Source organism: Parus major, unplaced genomic scaffold (assembly GCF_001522545.3).
Source record: "Parus major isolate Abel unplaced genomic scaffold, Parus_major1.1 Scaffold637, whole genome shotgun sequence".
NCBI classification, from domain to species: Eukaryota; Metazoa; Chordata; class Aves; order Passeriformes; family Paridae; genus Parus; species Parus major.
The window spans coordinates 1,485-9,408 of NW_015379522.1; the positions used below are offsets into that span (position 1 = coordinate 1,485).

The 7,924-nt window shown below is 46.3% G+C and overlaps 1 long non-coding RNA gene across 1 annotated transcript; it reads left to right on the top strand.

Moving 5' to 3' along the window:
• The first annotated feature begins 6 nt into the window (after positions 1-6).
• Positions 7-6,622, top strand: LOC117243819. The gene is made up of 2 exons (XR_004495728.1): positions 7-2,688; positions 3,296-6,622. It is a non-coding gene; the product is annotated as an uncharacterized LOC117243819 (long non-coding RNA).
• The last annotated feature ends 1,302 nt before the right edge of the window (positions 6,623-7,924 follow it).

The window sequence follows — 7,924 nt, forward strand, 5'->3', positions numbered from 1 at the left end:
CTGAGCTCACCCTTTTGTGATTCTTGGCAGTTTTGTGTTATAGTAAATGACACCTCTTCCTTAAGTTGGTGCCTGTTTCTTTTGTGCTGACCCTGCTGTCTGGTAAACACTGGGTGAGGGTCTGGGAGATGGGGTGTGGCAGCATGTTGTAATGCATTTAGAAAAACAGTATAATCCAAGATGTACCCCTGAAATATAGAATGTCAACTTCTCCCCTCTTATCTCTTCCTCCCCAGTTTTCTTTATTGGTTTTAAGAATGTAACCCTTCCTCTTCCCCTGACTTTAAAAAAGAGTGTGTTATCAACTTTCTTTCTCTTTCCCCGTGCGATCACCAGAGTAAAGCTGGAATACCATCTCAGCAAACGAGAGAACCTCTGGGCAATGGTATAATATCTTCTCACCTCCCTGGCTCCAGGAGGGTGGACAGTGGCTATAGAGAGGCAGAGAACATACATAAAATATAGCAGATTGGTGCCCCAGTGAGAGGAGTTTTAGAACTCCCAACAAGCAACTGGAACTCCATTAGTGGGGTTCAAACAAGTCTGTTGGATGTAATCAGTTACCCTGGGAGATACACACTGTTTTTGGCGGCTGTGGTCTTGAGGAAGGACTCGATAGCCTTTTGAATTGTCAGAAGATCGGATCCAGAGCAGAGGAGATTTTCTTGCATTGCAAACGGGTAAGTCAACATCGCGGGTTTCGAACCGGTGGTCGCAGAACGTGCCGAGCCGTGTGTCCCACCCACTCCCCACCCGCCACCGGTGCCGCTGCTGATCACGTTCCCGTTCCAGTGGAGAGGCGTGGAGGATCCGGGTGTGGTCCCCTGCAAGCCGCAGTGGCCTCGTGCGGTGGCGGGGCCGGTTCCGACCGCCGCCTGAGACAGCGAGCGGTGGGGGGAGAAGGGCCCCCTTAAACGGTGGCAGAGGGTGTGGATCCGCAGGCAGTGGTGTGCATGGGCCGGCCAGCGGCAGAGCGACAGGACCCATCTGGGGCTGTGGCCAGTGCTGCAGGCGGTGGCAGGCAGCACCGCTGCTGCAGAGCTGGTGGCTGCAGTGGGAGGGTGGCCCTGGGCTGCGGTGTGGGCGAGTGGCTTGACTTCCTCTCCCTCAGATCCCAGCCATGTGTTTTTAGTTGCTTGGCAAGAACCGCTGCCGCTCGGCTGAGCAGTTTGTCTTACCCCAGTGAGTGGGGTGGGGGGAGAGCTGAGTAAAGCCTATCATGGATGGCTTTGCTCCTTTTGCTGTGTAAAGAAGAAACAAAACTAAAATGATTTTGTGCTAACAGCTTTTAACAACAACAAAAAAAATGGGATCAAAGCTATCTACACCCCAACCAAATTTAGAATCCAAATTACAAGAGTTTTAAAATTCCACAGATGTTAAGATTGCTTGAAAAAAGTTGAAACATTTTATCTCATGGCTGTCCCATAACACTCCACAGCTTGACATGCTAGATGTAGATTCTGTCCCTGCATGGGATAGAATCAGCAATTTCTTAACACTTAAAGTGGAGGGAGGAGACAAATTTGCTTCAAAGTATCTCCCGTTTTTTCTTATAATTCAAAAATAATTGATTAACAGAGAGAAAGAAATAAAAGAACAGCCACTGCAGTTTCCATTGGTTCCCCCTAACCCTGAACCCTCTGCTCCTGAGCTGAAGAAGACGCATAGAAAAGATCCAGAAACTCAGGAAATGCACCTTGACAATCCCATTCCTGGTTCCATGTGTCTCATTCAGCCCCCCCATCTCTGATAGTGCTGTGCAAGCTATTAGAGGGCTTTCTCTGTACCCTCATATCCCAACTGTTAAAGGCAATGAACCCCTCCTATCCCGACGTGGCTGGGATCCAAAATGATGCTGGCCATGTGCCAGATAACCATGAGGGGAAACCACCACTGTATTTCCCTCCCCCTTCCCATAACCTCTTCCACCCGCCTGTCTCCATCCATAACCCCTACTCCTCCCATAACCTCTCCCTTCCCTCACACATTCCCCTTCCCTCTACCATACCTTCGCCCTGCATGACACCACCCTGCAACCCCACCTCTAAATGTGGTAACCCTGCCCCATGTCCCCACAGGGAGGGGGGAGGTGGGAGGGATAGCTCTACCCCCTGCTCCCGTGGGGGGGCAGGGAAAGGGGTATCACGCCTTTGCCCCCCAGAGCAGGGGGGAATAGGTCCCTGCCCAGCTCCCATGGAGGTGGAGCTGGGTCCCTCCACGGCCCCAGTGGTGAGGCAGTGTTATAAGTGATCTTTTTGTTGAACTTGTGAGGTTAATTAAAGTTATTGTTACTAGAGTGTTAATTGATGTTATGAATTACAAAGTTATAAGGGATAAAAGTTAACTATGTTTAATTATGGTGTAAAGATGTTAAGATGACTAGGATTGTTAAGGACTTTGAGTATTTGGGGTTGAGACTGGATTGGGGTCGGGTGGACAGAATGGGGGATTGGTAAGAAATATAAGGGAGCTTTATGGGGGCCTGGAATAGAACATTTAGAAACATGAAGTAATGAAGATGTTGTCAGCACCATGAGTAATGATTGGAAGAAGAGTCCACCAATCATTTGACGCCCTGGACAAATAATTGGACCAGGATGAACGCTGCTATAGACCAGTCAGACCCTGAGAAAGCAACCAGTCCCAGAGAGGATCCAAAATGGACCAATCCAGGACTAAGGAAGGGTAAAAATCAGAATGCTGAGTGTTATCAGGGGCTTTTTCTGTTGGGGAACCCGTTTGTATACTTTGTTGCTATCCTGGTTTGTAGCGTGGGGCACACAGGATTAGCCTGTGTCCTCTTTTGGCTGCAGCTCAGTTTTAATAAACGAGCCTGACTTGAATTTACATCAAAAAGTCTTGAGCCTTGGTTATAACAGTTTTCTGGGGGCTCGTCCGGGATATAGCCATAATAAATTTCGGCCTGGGGACTGGGTATTAATTAGAACATGGAAAGAACAGCTGTTGACTCCAAAGTGGGAGGGCCCTTTACAGGTCCTTCTGACAATGGAAACAGCAATTAATACCCAAGAGAAAGGATGGACTCATATTTCAAGAGTAAAAGGGCGTGTTTCTGCCCCAGTTGAGTTTCTTACCCCAGGTGACTGACCTGAAAGGGACAGATAAAAAGATGGAACTTATAACGATAGTATTGGGAAAAAGTTATTTAAAGGTTGCGAGCTCTAATGAAAGCTAAATACTCAGTTAAAGTTTGTGAGTTGTAATGGACATTGAATACTTAGTTAAATTGTGTATCTTGGTGAAAACTGAACTTCTGGTGTTTCTTTTGCAGATTCTGAGTTCAAGAAGTAGAGCATTCTCCCAGGTGTTTAGCAAATTTGACCCCAAAAAGGGAAACAGGAGACTAAACCAGTTGACACAGAGGGAAGCTCGAACCCCTGCAACCAGGTAGCTGGTAAGAACACCAGTCCAGGGCAAGGAGAAGAGGAGGCAAGACTGGGTAGGGAAACACGTCCTGAACAAGAGACATGAGTTCTCTGAACAAGAATGACAGAGTGCCCTATACAAGACTCCCATGGATTCTAGCCCTCCTAATGATGAACACCTCGATGGGAGAGGCTGCCCCTTGCAATAGGTGCTACTACCCATTATATGCATGGGATACTCGATCAGCCATCCTCAGAGTGCATACAAACCCAAGCCCCTACTGTGTCAACTCTTCGCAGTCAGTAATTTGTACAGAGGATTGGAAAACTTATTGGCAACTTGAAAATGTAGGAAATTTTAAACAGAAACTACTGAGAGAATGCCCTATGAAAGAAAAATGGATATGTTCAGAATAAAACCAGGCAAACCTGGGAGGGAATCAACAAATTTATGAGCCTCATCTAATTAAAGAGGAAGAAATACAAGGGGTGGTTAAGAGGTCTCCTGAAATCCAATTGGTAGGAGGTAAAAATTTGTTTCTGGATTTAGTTGAGAAAATCAGTTGAGAATTTAATGTAACAAATTGTTGGATTTGTGGTGATATGAAGATGGCAGAAATATGGCCGTAGGAAGGAATACCTTTAAACCCGCAGGAGATTTTAAAGCTATTAGACAAAGAAGAGCCAGGACTAGATAACAGACCATAAGAAGAAACCTTATGAGTTTGAGATCCAAGGTGATTGGGGAAGAATGCTTGTGGCAAAGAGGCCCAAGGTATACAGTGTACGTGGGAGAGCTTCACTCTCCCACATGTAAAAGATATCTGGTAACAAATTATACCAACTACTGGTGGATTCCAAAGGCACCACACTTACATTGGGCTAGGAAGTGAAAAACAGGTCGTGGGCTGGTAAAAAGGGAAAAATTATATGAATGTATTACTAAAGAAGAAAACCCCTTTCTAGATGAGCCACGAATCTCCAAGTTTTGGAATAAAAGTGGTATAACTTCAGTAAAAACAGACACATACTGGAAAGCCCCCAAAAAGTCTCTTCTGATTATGTGGGAAGTCAGCTTATTTAATGTTTCCTAAAGACTGGGCAGGGAGATGCACCCTGAGGATCATTAAACCTTCCTTTTTCTTGCTCCCCAGAATAGAAAAGCAGCATTTAGGGATCCCACTTTACAATGAGTTAAGAAGGAAAAAGAGAGATTTTAATCGGGGATATGCAAAAGTGGGGAGAAGATGAGCGGCCTCCTGAGAGGATAATAGCTACATATGGCCCTGCTACATGGGCTCATGATGGGTCATGGGGATGCAGAACCCCTATATATATGCTAAATCACATCATCCGTCTACAAGCATTAGTAGAAATTATTTTAAACCAATCATCTTTGGCCATCAATTTACTCTCAGCCCAGTCTCACCAAATAAGAGCGATGATATATCAGAACAGGTTAGCACTGTTAGCACCTCTCTTAGCCAAAGAGGGTGGTGTGTGTGGGAAATTTAATTCTTCTGAGTGTTGAATTGAAATAGATGATCAGAGCGAAGTAATTACAAACATCACTTCTAATATAAGAAAATTAGCCCATGTACCAGCTGAAAGGTGGACAGACACCCTTGATCAAAATGAAGTGGTCAGACAATTTGTTCAGTGGGGAGGGGTGGAAGAAATAGTTGGTAATTGCTGGAGGAGCACTAATAAGTATTGTTTTTCTTCCCTGTCTTAATTCCTTGCATGAATCGAACTGTAACTGTGGGGATTTGTGAGCCCTCTATCGAGAAGAGTGCTAAATCCCCTTGGAGGGAGGCCACTATGATTTAATGGTTGAGGCCTCTCCTATGATGTCTCCCTGTTGATGATACATGTACCCCAGTTCTACCCTTCCCCCTGGCCTGCTGGCCAGCCCCTTTTCCCTCCCCCTTCGTGGTCTCTATCCTGCCTCCATTCCTTGGGCCTTCCCCTATCTCTAGAACCTTCTCTCGTTCTTGGATCCCCATTGGTCCGAGTTCTCTAATCCCTCCCCTACCTCGAACTGATTTGCTCTAACACCCTGGACCCTCCTCTGTACCACCCTCTGGCCCTAACCTCATTGGTCCCAGTTGCTCTCCGCCCCCAGTACAAAACATGTTGCACAGCCCTGTTCTGGGCTCTTTGTTCCTGGACCCTTCACGACTCAGAATAAATAAACTTTCCTTGTGGAACCCATACAAAGGCCCCTTTCGACTCCTTGCCATTGACTCCAACTACATCTATCTGGCTGTGTGAGTGTCTGCGTGGGTGTGTGGCGCTGCCCGAAGTGGCTTTCCTGGAGACACTTCTGGGAAGGTTGCGGCACCCTACCATCGACCCTGCGCTGCGTCATGTAACGAATGCTGTCCAAACCTCCCTTGAACTGAGCTTACAAAAGAAGCTAACTCATGAAAGAATTGAGAACCTCTGGGTGATGAAAATTGAAAGTCAAGAAGAAGACCAAAGCTCAGAAGCGGTGAAAGAAATATGTGAAAACTACCAGAAGCTGTGAAAATTTTATCAGGATTATGAAGAGACTGTGTAATAGACTGTTGATGTGGGCTAAAAGCCTGATCAAAGTTCTAGAGGGGGGAATTGTTATAAGTGATCTTTTTGTTGAACTTGGCAAGTTAATTAAAGTTGTTATTACTAGAGTGTTAATTGATGTTATGAATTACAAAGTTATAAGGGATAAAAGTTAACTGTGTTTAATTATGGTATAAAGATGTTAAGATGACTAGAATTGTTAAGGACTTTGGAATATTTGGGGTTGAGACTGGATTGGGGTCGGGTGGATAGAATGGGGATTGGTAAGAAATATAAGGGGGGGCTTATGGGGGCCTGGAATAGAGCATTCAAGTACATGAAGTAATGAAGATGCTGTCAGCACCGTGAGTAATAATTGGAAGAAGAGTCCACCAATCATTCAATGCGCTGGAAAAATGATTGGATCAGGATGAACAATGCTATAAACCAATCAGAGCCCAAGAAAGTGACCAATCCTGGAGAGGATCCAAAACAGACCAATCCAGGACTAAGGGAGGGTATAAATCAGAATGCTGAGTGTTATCAGGGGCTTTTTCTGTTGGGGAACCCATTTCTATAGATTGTTGCTATCCCGGTTTGTAGCGTGGGGCACACAGGATTACCCTGTGTCCTCTTTTGGCTGCAGCTCAGTTTTAATAAACGAGCCTGACTCGAATTTATATCAAAAAGTCTCCAGCCTCTTTTATAACATCTTGGATGAGTGACTCCCGCTCCATGTGCTATCATCCATGCTGGGGTTCTCTTGGCAGGCAGTCTCTGGGCTGCATTACGGGTTACGGAGCCTAAAGATGATTCCTGTAGCTGGGGCTTGGGGGGCCCCGGGCATTTGGTGGATGCACCTTGTGGTAGCGGCTTGGGAGGTCGCTGCATGGGTGAACTCGCCCACAATGCAGTCACAGCCACTCTGGTGGAGGAGCTCCAGTCAATAACGGCCGCTGCCCCCTTGCTTTTTCACTCGCCACTCTGCCTCGCTCTGTGTCCTTGGCAGGAGTTTCAGCAGAAAACAGGGCCTAGCAACATTTCTATTGCCATTCATTTGTTATGCTGGACCTACCCAGAAAGCCTGAAACTATTTCCCAAAGCTTTATAATGTTCAATCCGTGGTTCCAAGACCACGCTAGCAAGGCTAGCAATGTGCTAGCAAGGCTAAGAAGGCCTGCTGTATATACTTTACTCCCAGTTTAGGTAAAAGGAGAATCCATACCTTGACAATGAGTTTTTCTTTGAGTGAAAGATATCCTCACATTTCTTTGGTGCCTTTTTCTATTTCGAAATAATATATATCAAGGGGAATCTGGATTATTGGTCAGCTATTCATGCCAGTTTTGGTCAGCTCTTCACACTGTCTTTGGAGGCTCTTCCAGCTCGCCATATTTTTATACACCCTATTGGGCTGTTATGTCTCCCCTTGCTCACCTGGCTGGCTGGCTGTGTCCTCACATCAGGGTCATCAGGTGATATGTGCGGTCATGGGTTGAAGACGGAAATCATAACGTGAGTACTCTCTTGATCATCAGACAAACAACGTGTTTTGTTGTTTGTAACCTCCTTAGATAGTTGGTTCAAAACTCCCAGGTCTAGACAATTGATTGGCCAAGGTTTTAGCACCACCCAGCTCCCTGACCAGTGCTGTGTCTGTTTTCCGGATTTAACATCACTGGCTCAGGTCCCTGCTTGCATCTGAATCCAACCCATCCCTGCCCCATTCCAGGGATTTGTTTTATTTCTAGGCTGGTTGAATTTGGGGGTCTGATATGGCCAAATTTATTTGGCAGTTTTGAGCTAGCTGCCTCGGGGACACCAGCCCAAGCCCAAGGCCATCCCCTCTTGCTGCACTGGGTCCTCTCCTCTGCACTCAGCTTTGGCACTGGGTCCCCCCCACTCACTCCAGGAACTGCACTGGGACATTCCCCACTCAGCCCAGGCGGTGACACCATGGCCAGGGTCACCTTCACTCCCAGTCTGGCTCC